The sequence below is a fragment of the Sebastes umbrosus genome, chromosome 17, assembly GCF_015220745.1.
Source record: "Sebastes umbrosus isolate fSebUmb1 chromosome 17, fSebUmb1.pri, whole genome shotgun sequence".
NCBI classification, from domain to species: domain Eukaryota; kingdom Metazoa; phylum Chordata; class Actinopteri; order Perciformes; family Sebastidae; genus Sebastes; species Sebastes umbrosus.
Genome location: NC_051285.1, coordinates 26,720,904 through 26,736,437, shown reverse-complemented (window position 1 = coordinate 26,736,437; position 15,534 = coordinate 26,720,904). Strand labels below are relative to the sequence as shown.

The following is a 15,534-nucleotide window of genomic DNA, read 5'->3' as shown; positions in this document are numbered from 1 at the left end:
GAAACCTAACTGTTGTAATTACATTACAGCTGGTGAGGAAGTGGGGACATTTGCACGACATGGACACCTGCAGTGGATCAAGTCTGGTTTTCCAAGCTACAGGTAAATGCATAACTATTTAAATATGATCCTAAACCGAGTGAGTACCTTAATGTTAGTGCTGCATGAGTAAGTTAAATGAACGTTTTCCTAAACTAGTTTATTGCTGCACTGACCCACATGGTAGGTAAACAGTTGACAAACCTTCACTAACGTGCAGCTTCTTCTTCTGCAGGGTCATTCTCTACTGTCTGCAGCTTGGCTGTGCTGCTCAGGCCTGAAGCTGTTTAACTTCTGCAATTCAGGTTTGAGTTATCAGCCTCTCTCCTCTCAGCTCTGGTGAAACCTCCCAAACATCACATCACACCCATTTCTCTCTCTGCACCTGGCAGAGCCACACCAGCCCTCCTGAGGGCCCAGAAGAATTTCACACTAATCTAACATCCTCACCACGTTTACTCATTTGGGCAGCTCTTCCTCACATTCACTACATTTCCTCATCCTGATTCCTGTCTGGTGGCAGATTGTGTTTTTATCTGGGCCTCTGAGATCCAAGAATATTTTTTTATTATAGAAATACAGGAGCCAGATATACAAACAATGATATTTCCTGCAGAGTTTGCATTGCCTCAAATCCACTCAGGCACATCAATAATGAGTAAAAACAAAATTTAAACTCAATAAAAGCCAGCATGCAGTATGGTGGGCAAATGAGGAAAAAATACCAAGTAATAATAGACTTTAACAGGTAAGATAAGCACAGTTCATAGTATATTTGTGTAGGTATATAGAGTCTATATTGAATATCCTTTTCCTGCCTTTTAGTAGATGTTGTGAATGGGGAAATGGAGTGATTTAATGTGACATTTTGCTTTTTATATTATATTTTTGTATATCTGGCTTGTTTTTACTCCAAGAAAATATAGCTAGTAGGGTTGCAACTAACAATTATTTATTGTCGATTAATCTGTCGGTTATTTTCTCGATTAATCGATTAGTTGTTTGGTCTATAAAATGTCATAAAATGGTGAAAATATCGGTCAATGATGTCCTCAAATGTCTTGTTTTGTTTACTGTCACAGAGGAGTAAAGAAACCAGAAAATATTCACATTTAAGAAGCTCGATCAGAGAATTTTGACTCTTTTTTTTCCTTAAAAAATAACTCAAAACGAAAAATCGATTATCAAATTAGTTGGCGAATAATTTAATAGTTGAAAACTAATCGATTAATATGTTCATGGAGCACATATTTGTATTCTGGGGGTAACGTGCCTATGCGGAGGGTAGTTTAGTTTATTTATTTATTTATTGTGTTGAGTTGAATGTGCTACTTATTTTTTGTACTGTAATGACATTGTGCCTTTTCTACTTTTTTTCTTAAAGCTGACTGGGTGTAAACTGCTCAGAATTCCAATGTACTTAGGTGCAAACGGCAAATAAAACTCTTGAATCGTTGCAGCTCTAAAATATAGTCCAGCCTACGGCTTAAACAGTCAGTTTGGAAAACGATTTGTAAAAATTATTAATTGTTTGAGGTACTTTTCAAGCAAAAATTCAAATATTCTCTGGTTTCAGCTTCTTAATGTGATGATTTGATTTTTTTTTTAGAAGATTATATACTGAATATCTTTTGGTTTTGGACAGTTAGTCAGACAAAAGTTTAAGAATGAGCCGGGGTTTTTATGTTGCTGACGGCCCATTTTCTACCTTTGTTTCATGTGATGTCTTATTAAATGTAATAACATGTCATAAGAGGGACGAATGTGTTTCTCTGCAGAGCTGTGAGCGTTTGAGTCTTCATGGTCTTAGTGGAACATTTCCACACGGTGTCACTGTAGCACTGAATGTCCAAAATGACCTCTGGTGTGACGAACAGTTTGAGAGGCTCAGACCATCACAAATCATGCTCCAGCTACTATATAAACCCCAGTAAATCACGTGTAGAGTGTATTAATATATTGTATAATCTTTGACTTCCTTAAACCAGCCATAATTTTCATGTTTTAATTATGTAGTTCAAGATATCCATGAACACATTGCCACGTGGAAATGTTAGGTGACGTTTGAGTAATTTAACTTGTATATGAGGTAATGACTTGTTTTTTTATTGGATTATCTTTTAGATGGAAACAACGCCGAACGCCGGAGGAGGCGACAAAAACTCCAAAAACCAGCTCCTGACGGCGGCGGATGAACACACACTGAGGTATGCTTGTTTTTAAAGAACACCGTTTAACTGCTATCAACTAGTGCCTCTGTTTTCATTCCTCTTATCTCTTCAAGGCACACACACCACCAACAACGCAGGCCTCTCCTCCCTCCCCCGCCCCACAACCCCCAGACCAGAGCCACTGACCTGGTAACACACACGGCCATATGGTACGACCAGGACGGGACTCGGTACAGTAATTAGGGGGGATGGTGCCAGACACTTGGCTCTGCAGCAGCATGACTCTCCTCTCCTCTCCTCTCATGAACATCATTGCCCAAATTCTCAGGTATGTGTTTTTAAAGATGAATGATGGGGAAGGAAAAGCTGTGTTGTTACACTCATTGTTCTTAAGCAGGTTGTTTGTTATGGTCTCGACCCACACTGGCTGCGTTTGGGGAGTACACAGAGGTCTCTACAAAATAAACAAACTGTCAAACACACACACTGCCACTTTTCACCTTTGACCCCGAGTGAGCCTTTATCTCTCTCGTGCAGAAATGTCTACTTTGGCACAGAGAAATGAGACTTTAAATGAGCGTGTTTGAGTGCCTCTTTCCATTAATATAATAGTGAAGAGAAAGATAGAGAAACTGTGGGAGGCGACTATCTTGATTCAATGTTGCATCAGCATCTAATCTTCCACATTTCTGCCTGTGCGTGTCATGTTATTATACGAGGAGTGCTTGATTCAGCACATTTTGTAAACGCAGTCTTGCCACTGAAGCATTTTGAATGCTCAGTTTGAGACCCAGAGAGCTCTCCTCTTGGCCGCGGCTGTCCGTCGCTTCCTCAACCTCTCTCTGACAAGGAGATGAGGAGGAGGAGGAGGGGGGGAGGAGAGAGGCCGGGTAAAGCTGTGAGAGAGAGAGAGAGAGAGAGAGAGAGAGAGAGAGAGAGGAGGAGAAAGAGGGGGTTGGCTTTAGTGTGATGTGAATGGAATAGAATCAGCGCGAGAGAGGGAGAAAGACGGAGGGAGGGCAGCGCAAATCAACCTGCCTCTTTGACTTTAACAACAGAATATAGAGGAGCCGGTAGACACAGAGATCGGGAAGTGTGTGTGTGTGTGTGTTTTTATTTTTGGAGAGAGGAAGAGAACGGCAGACAGGAGGAACTGAAGGAGGAGCAGAGAGAGCCTCACCGTGGAGATAGATAGCAGAAAAATGCTGTCATGGGGAGAGAAGGGGAGGGAGTCGGCAGAGAGGAACAGGATGAAACAAGGCAGGGTCGAGCTGAGCTGAAATGTGGAGGTAAGCCTTTTTCTTTTCTTTATTGAGATCACGGAGAATTTACATTCCAGCCTCCCCGCGTCCTCTTTCTGATGATAATGAATTCAGATGGACGGAATCCGCACACCGTGTATGCCACATACCTCTGTACAGGCATGCTCTTATACTCCCAGAGACAATGTATGAGAGCAGTAGAGGATATGAAATAATGGCTTTATCATATCACCACCCAGCTCGCCGTCCCTCTACCTCTCCACCCGTTGTGTTGCTGTCAGCTCTTTAAAAATGCATTTTACCCAGCGAGCCCCGTACATGCCATTTACACGCGACACCGTAGGTTTGAATCCAGCTCGCAACCTTTGTCGCATTTTATCCCCGGCCTCCCCCCTCCTCTCCCCTCCCCTCCTCGTCTCCCTCCTCTAACCCCCCCCATCATCTTTCCTGTCTCCCTCCATTGTGCGTCCTCCCAACGAGGCAGAATTGTCTTAAAAACGGTGTTGTGACATTGTCAAGAAGCCACTGCGAAACCTTGCTGTTAGAGCGCTTGTGGCTGCAGGACTCAGAGAGATGAGGGCAAGGTGGAGGGAGGAGGAGGGGATGGATGGATGGATGGATGGATGGATGGATGGATGGATGGAGGGACACTGAGAAAATGAAAGAGAGAAAGAAGATGCAGGAACAAAAAGAGGAGCAGGATTTTTTTTTTGTGCATTTTCTCAAAGACAAAAAGTCTGTGGCGTGCATTGGGGGGATTTGTGTGCATGAAGAGCATTGTGACAACACTGCTGCATGTGATGTGCACAAAACAATGATGGAATGGAGGAGAACCACAACCGGGGGATTGGGGTGTTGTTTTCAAGGTGGCAGAGAGAAAATGAGGGATGCGGGAGTCAGGCCCCCCCCCACCCTCCTCAGTCACCCTCCTCACCAACCCCCCTGCACTCTCCAATTTAGGATGGGGCTGTGTGTTTATGAGACGTTAGGGTTTCAGGGGATGGATAAGGCTGCTGAGGGGAAAGAAAGGCAGGGATGGAGAGCTGGGGGGTTGGAGAGTGGGGGGGGGAGACAAGCAGCTTACATAAGCCAGTGCACTCAAAGGACGGGCCATTTAATTTACATTGAGCCGCATGGCTCCTCGTCCAGTGTGGTATGCACTGTGGTTGACATTAGCATTTTAAACAATAAAATGCTAGCTGGACCTGACGTGATAGAAGGAAGGACGGACGTGTGGTAGCTGACTTGATGGCATTGTGTTGACTGGCAGGAGGGTGGGATGTTTCTCATCAGGGTCAACTTTGAACGCGCCTTGTTTTACTGAACCCACACTTCTCCTTTATGGTAAAGATGAAGTGTGTCTGCGTGAAGTGCGCTGACACAACGGTGCTAACAGTATGCAGCCTATTCATCCAACTCAGCTGCTGTCGACTTCTTGTTCCGCTGCCATCCACCCCGCTGTGCGTCCTGTACAGTATATATATATATATATCAAAATAGTCCGTCAAAAAAGTGCATCTATCAAATGCAAACACCTTAATCCAGAGTACTTGTGTGTTATTTGACAGAGCAGGTGCACAGAATCAAAAATTCAATTTAAAGGCCTACTGATAGCAGAATAACTGGAGCCATTGTCGTCCATGATTTGCTATCTATCTCCATGAAAATTGATTTTTTCTTTTTTGCCAAACAAAACTGCTCTATTAATTGCCCTCCCTCCTGTTTTCTAAGTCGAACTGATGGAAATGCACTCTATTGGTAAAGTAGTTTAGCAATTATAGCGCCAGTTGGTTTTCATTATTTTCCATAATCCAATCACCTCGAACAATTACATGTATGACAAGGACATTTCTGCCTGCTATTAGTAATGAGCTAATATGTGAGTGGTGATTAGTGATGAGAGATTTGTGGATTAGGGCTGCACCTGACGGTTTCATCTCAGAATTATTGATAATCTGTCATTAATCTCAATCATTTAATTGTTTGGCTGCTAAAATCTTTAATTTCACAGAGCGCAAGCCTGACATTTACATCGCTTGTTTTGTCCGATCAACAGTCTGAAACCCAAATGTTTAGTTTACTTCCATAAAAAACAAAGAAAATGATCAAATCATCATGTTTAAGAAGTTGGGATCAGTTTCGTTTCTGCTCTAGTTTGGACACTGTGACGTCCAGGATGTGAGCAGTTTGATCTGGGCGCAGTTGACACTTAGTCCTCATGAAGTTTCTGCATGAATGTATTGGCATTCAGTCTGTTGTTTTTCAGTCCAGCAGCTATTTGACACATTTAAGATTTGAAAACCTCTGAACGAATCCAAAAAGACTCCTGTACTTTTCTACTTTTAGTCGAACCTCACAGATATAAACTGAAATGTCCATGAACAAAAAATAGCATACATGCATGAAGGGTTCAGCTTTTTTAGTGGGATAATTTACAACGAGGGGTGTCTTTTCCTTCTGTGGTACTATTCCAGGTTGAGTAGGAGGGGGAGCAGAGTCAGAGGAGACTCTTGAATCGATCGGCCTACTTTTATTTCCTGCACCAAACAAGAGCCAAGAGAGCTCGAGTGTATAACAGTACATATGTGTGTGTGTGTGTGTGTGTGTGTGTGTGTGTGTGTGTGTGTGTGTGTGTGTGTGTGTCATGTTGTGGATTCAGATTTGGGTGCTTATTGTCTCGCGGGGCCATTAAAAATAATCCTAAATGCTCCCTCAGTCACTGCTTACACCAACCGTAGCCTCTGACTGACTAATGAATCATTATTGTTATAAAACTAAATGTTGTAGAGGTCCACCGATGTTGGATTTTTAAAGGCCAAAGTAATAATGATAGTTTGCAGCAGGAAGAAGCCGATATCTGATTAATCGGTCGTCTTTTATCAGTTACTTTTGCATACGCTGTTTTTAATAATTCAGTTTTTTTGTCACTCCAAATTTAGTCATTTGTAAGAGAATATCCTGAAGTGTGATTTGGTGGATTACATCATTGGAATATGTTCTATTTATTTACAATGTGGCATATGACTGGCCGGGATTACTTCTGTTGCGCGACCCATTACATTGTTAAATGCCATTCTTATAAACCGTTAATGTTCGTGCACGTCCCCGGGTGCACGGAGGATCTTAAAGTGTGTAATGGTTGGTAATGTGGCTGAATTATTTGGAAGAGTGAACGCCAAATTGGTAAATTAAAGTAACAGTGAATGATCTTTTCCTCCCGGTCTGCCTGTCTTGTATCGTGGAAAAAGAGCAGATAGTGTTGTGTTATATATTCGACTTCTCCTCTACCTTGACTTTGTGTAGGGAGCCTCCGTGCAAGATAGTGATGTATATCCCTACGTGACTATCAGAGCCCAGTTAGCATTAATCGAACTGATTAATCGGTCTCCCTCTAATAGAGAGATACAACTAGTTGTAGAAGAGAGCGACAGTATGTTGTTGTTATTTGCCCTTTTAAATGCAGGTGAAGAAGTAACCTTTGTGTGCTTTACACTGAATAATGATGATGACAGTTTGTCAGCAGCATCACAGTCGTGCGGTAACATTGAGTCACTAGATCCAAGCTGATATCTCCCGATGTTGTTCGTCTGCCAGGATTTCAACTTTTAGCTGTTGTCCTGTTTCTATGCAGACTTCTAAAATGACTCTCTGTCCACAAAGACACAATCAGCAGTCTTGACAATAAGAGTAAAATGCAGGTTACAAACAATTTCTAAAGGTGCTTGCAATTTGCGCCATACAAGGAGGTATGTATATTGGACAAAAAGTTGTCGAAAATCCAACATAGATACGAGCAAAGTGACTTTGATGTGAACATGTTGCAAGGTTACCAGGCAGATTTAGTTCTGGTCTGAGTCAGCATCGTATCATCCCTCTCATTTGGAGCCATTTTGCACGGCTACACCCCGGCAGGCTCCCTGTGGGGGGCTCAGCGAGGGAGGCAGTTGGACAGGCGGAGCCTTCTCCTCATCAAATGGCAGGATGCTGGCAGTGTAAAGCCTCCGGGGTGGATCCTCTTAGCTTGTGCTCTCTGTTGTCACCTGTCCTCCCCCTCCTCCCCCCCGGCCACACCGGTCTGAGAGTTTCAGGCCTCGGCGGTTTTGTCCGAGGCTGTTGCTGTCTAGTAGTACTCTGCAGAGTAGGACTGCACGGTTCAGTGAGATTTTTTTTTAATCATTTGGGGAGTTAATTCTCTGTGGCTACAGCGGTCTTTTTGAAATGTCCATTTAAAGACTTAAGCTTTAAAAAAATATCCCCGGATGATTTTCAAACACCCACTGTCTGCACAAAACAATTATGTTAAATATTTAAAACGACACAAAGGAATAATACTCATGAATATCCTGTCTGAAACCCCCAAATCCATCGGCTGTGCCGAGTGTGAAGTCGAGGGTGAACAAAGAAATAGGTGCTTCAACTACAAAGAGCATAATCATTGTTGATGAATTTTTAAATAAATTATGTAATAGTTTTGATAATAATTGTACTCTCTAAAGAGAGCAAAAGATTTCTAACAACAAAACCCTGATGTAATAGTGCTAAAATATGTAGAAGCTGTTGCCTGTATGAGACATATTTATGTAAGCATCTGCTGTGAATACTTACATTTATATCTGTTATATTTAGACATATTTAGATGTACAAAAATCCCTCAACATGAAGCATGTTCCCTTTCAGAAATACACTTATTGTTCTTAATCACAATGTCTCTCTCAGTTATGACATACATACATTAAACCATTAAGTGGTGCAGTGGCTCCTTCTCATTGTTCACGTTGCTATTACAGGAGAAGTGCACTCGAGGGTATTCAGAGCCACTGAAAGCAGACCTGGACCGGGCCATTCACGCTCGCGCCACGTCACACTTCATCGCTGTGCTTTAGATGGCGAGATTGAGATGGAAAAAAAGGCAGAAAACCTCCCGCGCTGAGAGGAGTGTAAAAATACCCTCATGAAGTATAATAGTCTATTCTTGGGATAACATGAAATATCATATTTATTTACGACCGAGGGGCCTCTTTGTTCTGACACAACTGTGAGGAGGAAGTTGAAAACCTCAACTGTTTCATTTACACGTTAAAGGCGGCGCTAATGAAGAAGTGAGAGAGTCTGTCTAACCCAGCGGTCAGGGGTCTTTCGAGCCTAAACATATTCGAGCCTCATAATGAAGGTAACACAGCCTATTATGCAGTGAGGACCCGAGTCCAAATGAGAGGCAGGACATTGAAGAAACATCTCAGGAGATTTGTCTGGAAGCTCCTGCTGTTAATGAATTAATGACTTTATTTGGAACATAGAAATAAAAAAAACAGATGTATAATAATAAACAAAACAAGAGTAACAGTGTCCAAAAAGGAGTAGGTAGAAGTAAAACTTATATGTCCCTACCCCTTTCTCACTTCTCCTCTATTAACTCATATATCATAGAATGATAATATAATATATAAACTACCCCAGATTTGTTTACATCCCAAATTAAATATATGAACAGCATCCCAAGTTTATTTATAACCCACATATCCATCCGGAGTTAAAGGTCCCGTATTAAGTGAGATTTTCCTTTTTTTTCTTTATTATAAAGCAGGCTTAAGTCCTATATAAATACTGTGAAAGTATCGAAACGCTCTATACACAGGGAAATACACACAGCCCGTATTCATATACTCTGCATTTGAAACAAGCTGTCAGGATTTCTGTCCATTTGTGATGTCACAAATATACAATATTTAGACCATTACACAGTTTTAAACCTAAACAATCTAAATGTGTCCCGGTTTATTGCTAGCTCAGTGTATGTGAATAACATCTACTGACAGGAAGTACACATGGTCCAAAGCTGTTGCCTAGCAACACAATTATGTTGCAATTCCATCGCAATTCCGTCGAAAAGTGCTAAAACGGAGCGTTTCAGACAGAGGGTAAATACAGGCATGTTCAGGCTGACAGTATGAGGAAAATAAAGTGTTTTTTGAACATTACAGCATGTAAACATGTTCTAGTAGAAACATAAAATACAACTATGAACCTGAAAATGAGTATAATATGGGACCTTTAAATATATATTTAAATATAAACCAACCCTTAACACAATTCTTCCTCATCCATACACCTCCCCAAAATATCTTTTTTGTAAACCTTTTTAAATGCAGTGCGCTTGTTCTGAAAATGTCTTTCAATATTACTTTTTTGTCTTGTTGAATCTGTCCACGCAATATTAGATTACTCAAAGACTTTTCTTTTTTCGGATTTGGAATCCTTAGCTAGCTTATTGAGCTATTAAAGTGGCAGTATATTTTTGGCATCATTGGGCAAAAATTCCATAATAACCTTTCAGCATATTGTAATTCAAGTGTTCTGAGAGAAAACTAGACTTCTGCTCCTCCTCATGGCTCTGTTTTCAGGCTTTAGAACATCTAACTTTGACCAATCACAGGTCATTTCATTGAGAGAGTGTTCCTATTGGTTGTGCTGCGGTCATGTGACCAGAACTTGGCGTTCCTTCACCAGATTTCACAATGGCGGCGGCGTCACAAACTTTCTCATTTAACAGCTAAACCGTACACTACAAGATGATTCTGAAAACATTTGAGGAGAGAAACAGGCATTAACGTAACAGAATATTGATTCATATTTGATCAGAGCTGCCTAGTTTGACCGTTTGGTTGGAGTTCGCGAGTGATTGACAGCCGGCTCTCATAGACAGCAGCTGGACAGCAGACCTCAGATCAGCTCTTACTGCTTGTTTTCCTCCGGTCTGTGAAATCTTGCAGATGCCGTTAGGAGCACCGGAGGACACAGAGGAACATGATTTTTTTTCAGTTTACCTGTTTCATGTACTACTGTCACGATATAGCAACCGTTTTATAGAAATAACTTTTTTTAATCATATTTGCTCTAATCTCGCCTACTGCAGCTTTAAGGTTTGGCAAAATTAGAGGATAAGGCGCCGGGCCCAAGACATACATAGGCTACGATGCACATTTTAGTTGATTGAAATGATGATTTAGGTTATTTGGTGTATATGCTACATATTTTGTTTTACAATTGGAGAATGTAAGAAACACTTTAGGCCTACAACATTGATGTTAAAAAAATAACTGTTATTCATTTCCATATATTTTTTTATTCAAAGCCACTGGAGAGGGGCTAAAGAGGCTCCGGAGCCGCAGGTTGCTGACCTCTGCTCTAACCTTACAGGACAAAAAGCAGCCGCACACAAGAGACTGACCTTAGAGGGATGAGGACGGGTGTCTCACATTTGCTTTGAAATTAAGCTCCACACACTTCTTAAATTATTGCTATTTCTTTTTTATGTGACACAAATAAGTGCCTCGCATTCACAGCGGTTTCAATTTTTATACCTTTTAGTGAAGAAGAATTAGCACCAGAAATAATAATGTTGGCTCCAGGGCCAGGCATTTAGACTGATAAACTTCTGAGCAGGTTCTGTCTATAATGACTCAGTGACTCATCCCATGCAAGCTTTAGTGCACGCTAGTAATTCACACGATGCACAGCAGTCTCCTGGTGACGCAATGTCACATGTTTTCATTCACTTCATTCAAGTGCAAACACAACCTGCTGCTTCTTATGAAAATTAAGCCTATCGCAGTAAATCAGCCTCTATCTGCATCGCCACAGTTCGCATATCGGTGCACGAGCCGCTCGTTTCTATGTAGGTCAGAAAGTGCAGAGCCGCTGGTGTAAATGACACGAGGCCACCAGGCAAGAGAGAGAGGCTGTAAACTGCAGCTTGTCTGCAACATGCAGATGTAAAGCCACAAAAGTGTGTTAGTAGGATGTTCTTTCACATTTGGACAATCATGATTTTTGGATCTTTTATTATTTGTTACTAGCTACACTAGCGTCAAGGTAAAGGTGCAGGTTTTAGAGGTGCTACCTGCAGTGGATCCAACACTACATTACTGCTGCCTATAGGGGACCGACTCCCCAAAGGCCCCACGATACCATATTATCATTTTGCTGAGTATTGTGTTAAGATACATCGCAATTTATCATCTTTTTTCAACTGCGAATCATGCAGTTTGTCAAAAATATGTTTTATCTCTCCGAGTTTTCATTCACATATCTTGAGGCCAGACGTCAAAGGACCCCTTTGAAAATGGCCACGCCGGTTTATCCACGCCAAAATTTAGCGTGACTTTGGAGCATTATTTAGCGTTATTCCCGACAATCTAACATGACATGGTTGGTATCGATGGATTCTTTAGGTTTTCTAGTTTCATATGATACCATTAATTTCACTCTGGCGTTAAGACTGACCTCTGAAAGACAGAATAGAGTTGAATTGTTAAGAGGTTTCTATAATAAAAGATCGATACGTGACGTCGGTGTATCGATACAATATTGGACTCCCACAAAATATCGCGATACTGCTGCCCATCTCCTCTCTTCTTTTATACTTTATTGCAAGAGTACATAAACTAGATTTTCACTTCCTTATATGTGGTGATATCAAGATTGATCAAATCAAGATATCATATCGGTTGACCATCCATATTAGATAATCACTTAGGCCATCAGTTTAACAGTAATCTCCTCCTCGGATGATAGGCCTGGATTTCTCTGTGGAAGGTGTGTGGAGACTTTACCGATGCCTGAGCTGTGAAAGTCAACAAAAGACGGTTGTCTCCAAATAATGACGGCAATTTGTGTTATGAGCAACACTTATTCAGAGTCAGTGAAGACAGCTTGTGGAGATGTGCACCCATAAACAAAAAAGATTCAGAAATGGTGATGAGTGTGTGGGCACTGTTGACGCTGCAGCCATTTCATGGGCTCTCGGCTACATTTCAGCGGACAATAGGGACAGTGAGGAAGCGGAGGAGGTCAGCGTCTCTTCCTCTGAAAAAGCAGACGAGGTGGGGGTAACAGTTCAGAGTGCTATTAAAGCAATATTGTGCAATCTCCTTTCCTCTGATGGAGGAGTAACCGTGAACTGTGTCTCAACATAATAGATGCAGTCATGAAGCTGAGGGTCAGTTCCTTTCCCTGTCACACACACACACGCACACACGCCCACACACACACACACAGAGCGGTCACAGAGGGACAGCTGCTCTTCCTGTCACTGTGTGGACAGTGTGCCACTTCTATAAGGCTTTTATAGAGTCAGCACACAAAGACGCACGTGCATTCAGAGCGTCTCACATTCGGGCCTTAAATCTCTCCCGCCTGTCCCTCCGTCACACACACACACACACACACACACACACACACACACACACACACACACACTCGGCCTGCCACAAGGTGTATTTTCAGATACACAGGAAGTGGCAGTGCTCTGCCAGCACACGGTGTTGATGTCACGGCAAATAACATGTCAAACAATAGCGCGAGTTAGGTACTTTCTCTTACTGCGGCGGAACGGCACGTAGGTCGCGTTAGAAACAATAGCGCTTGGATTCGTATTCGAGGGTCCATCAGTTTTAGGTTGTACTATTTATTACTAAGAGGAAGTGAGGTTTTAATATGGACAATACTATGGAGGGAGCTTTTCTGAGCATACTTCCTCTTTGCATTTACCGAAGGGGGAGGTCCGCTGATTATGCATCCGCTATGAGTAAAAATATAATACATGCATTGATTTGGGAACCATTCACATTTGCTGCTCCGACTCTTGTGCATTTCAGCAGCATGTTCTCTCAGTAAAACCTCGTCTCTTTACAAAGAAACCGCCCCAAAAAAAGAACTGAAATCGGACCAGACGGCACTGAAGTCACACGACAGATGACCTCAACCGTATTGGTTTACTGTAAGACATGAGACACACGTGCGCGAGGAAGTCAGACACAGACTTGGATATAAGTCATAACAAAGCTCAAGCTCTGGTTTGTGTGCATCCCAGACGGTTGGAGAGTGGACGAGGGAGCAACCAGCCAATGAATAATTAACGTCTTGGTAACCCTCGGCCCCTTTCGCCCAGCCTCATTCATAATTCATTAGGCAGAAGACTTTATTTTCAAATTTTTGAAGGACACATTTAAAGGAGGGCAGCTCTCCTTGAAATGAAAGGTACATTTTTACAGACTCATTTGTCTTTTTAATATTTCCATCGGTGGAAATATTTTCCTCTCCAGACTTTTTTGGAGCTAATCATGCCCCTTCTTTGACATATGAAAGTAATTTCAGACATGCTTGGAGGTAGAAACATGTTATTATACTAACCCTGAAGAATCGAATTAGCATCAACACGCTGTAACATTACTGACAACTGACAGAAAGGTGTGGTTCGCTTTGCATGTTCTGTGTTGTGATGCTTCAGTCGGCGTACGTGAAGGAAATAACCACAACTTCTCTAAATGACGTAACTGCTCTTAGCTGTTATCTGTCAGCTTCACCTTGAAGTGTTGTGAAAACATCATTAGACCAAGAACTCAAAGAGCAACAGTCACAAGTAGTAGTGATGATACATGTGTCATATTTAAGGTTGAAATATGTGGTTGCACAGCGGGGAAATGGACGATTATCAATGACAGGATCAAATTGTGGGTTACAGTCATACTTGGCTAGAGCGCAAAGTTTAATGAATTCCTTCAAAAACCTGCTCTTTTTCCTGCCACCTTGTCAGTTACCCTCTTTTTTTATATCGGCCCGTTGCACACCGGTTGCCAGGCATGCAGGCTTATGTGTCTTTGGGGACCGATCGCTCAGACTGACGTTTGCAAACTGTTTGAATGAAAAGGAGAGATAAAACACGTTACAAAAAAAGAGAGTGCTGCAGTACCATCCACTTAGCAGCCTCTGGACTTGGCCCAGTTCACTGTCCGCAGTGTGGTTAGGGCGGGTGGGTGGGGGGTGGGGGTAGATTGAGGATGCCTAGATTAAGCGTTGGGCATTAGGATGACCTCGTTTTTTAACCACATTAATACACATTTACTTTCTTAAAAGCAGCCAGGTCGGTTTCAGTGTCGCACGTCGGGCAGCGAAGCAAAGGGATGCAACCTGATCTCAAATGTAACAGGGCTGCATGGGATCGATAAATGAGAGTGAGACTGAGCCCGGCTTTAAATTTCCCAAAATCAATCACTGTTAGGAGTTGATTTAGACCTTGTGGTTAAGAATCGGCAAGGCGGCTTTTAACTACGAGGATAGACGGCAACACTACAGCAGCTGACCTCCAGACTGTGACTTGTGAGATGTTCTCTGAGGCCCTGTTCACACCTTGCATTAACATGCGTCCCGAGTGATCAGATCACAAGTGGACAGCTCTGAGTACGTCTTTTCACACCTGGCGTTAGAATGTGTCTCCGTCTAGAGTGACCACTTGTGATCCGATCTCACTTCCCCGCTCCATATGCAAATAAACACGTAGTAAACACACGGCTAATACATCAGACGTTGCGTAATATTACATGAATGTCAGTAGTAATATCCTATATATTCGTGAATTTGGGTACATTTTATTAGCATTAAAATATAAGGTTATTGTACCTGCGGTCCCCGGTGACCTCTGTGCCGCCGACACCGCCGCCTTTGCCACGCAGTCAACGGCGTACAGAGCTTCAAAGCCGGGGATGAGAGCGAGCAGGCGGGCGGGCGAGTGTCAGCTCCGTGCAAAGAACCGGAACAAAAACACAGACACATCTCCGACAGAATGATAATAATGCACTTCCTGTACCTAGTCTGATAGTCTGTAGAAATGTAGCCTATAGATAAGATATATTTTGATAAAATACAGTTGTACTGACAGAATACAGTAGAGCACAGAAGCCGTTCCCAGCGGCGGGACGCCAGTAGAGTAGGCGGTCCTTAATGTGGCCCAGGACACATTCACACTGTTAAAAGAATGTGGCCATATGTGGCCCAGACCACCTCTGAATGTGGTCTGAGTGATCGGATCTCAGTACGTCTTGAGTGCGTTCAGGTCTGAACAGCGCCTGAGGTGCAGAGTAACCGGACGATGGTGTTGGTGCTGGTTTCTCCATCTTTATGTATCATTTTAATGTCACATTCAAAACAGTCCGCTGCTCTGAAAGACCTCTTGCCTAATATGTGGCGGCATGCTGCGGTGTATTTCACAACATCAGTCTTCAATT

General features: G+C 42.4%; 1 protein-coding gene across 6 annotated transcripts in view; it reads left to right on the top strand.

Annotated features, from left to right (window-relative positions):
- The first annotated feature begins 2,323 nt into the window (after nt 1-2,323).
- Nucleotides 2,324-15,534, top strand: part of zmp:0000001168 (signal-induced proliferation-associated protein 1) — a 39,696-nt gene continuing 26,485 nt past the window's right edge. For 3 of the 6 annotated variants that reach the window (XM_037748303.1, XM_037748305.1, XM_037748304.1), the window contains exon 1: nt 3,144-3,499. The gene's annotated coding sequence lies outside the window, so the exon portion shown is untranslated. Of the gene's footprint in view, nt 2,539-3,143; nt 3,500-15,534 lie in introns of those variants that run through there. The other 3 variants (XM_037748297.1, XM_037748302.1, XM_037748299.1) reach the window with 2 other exon arrangements.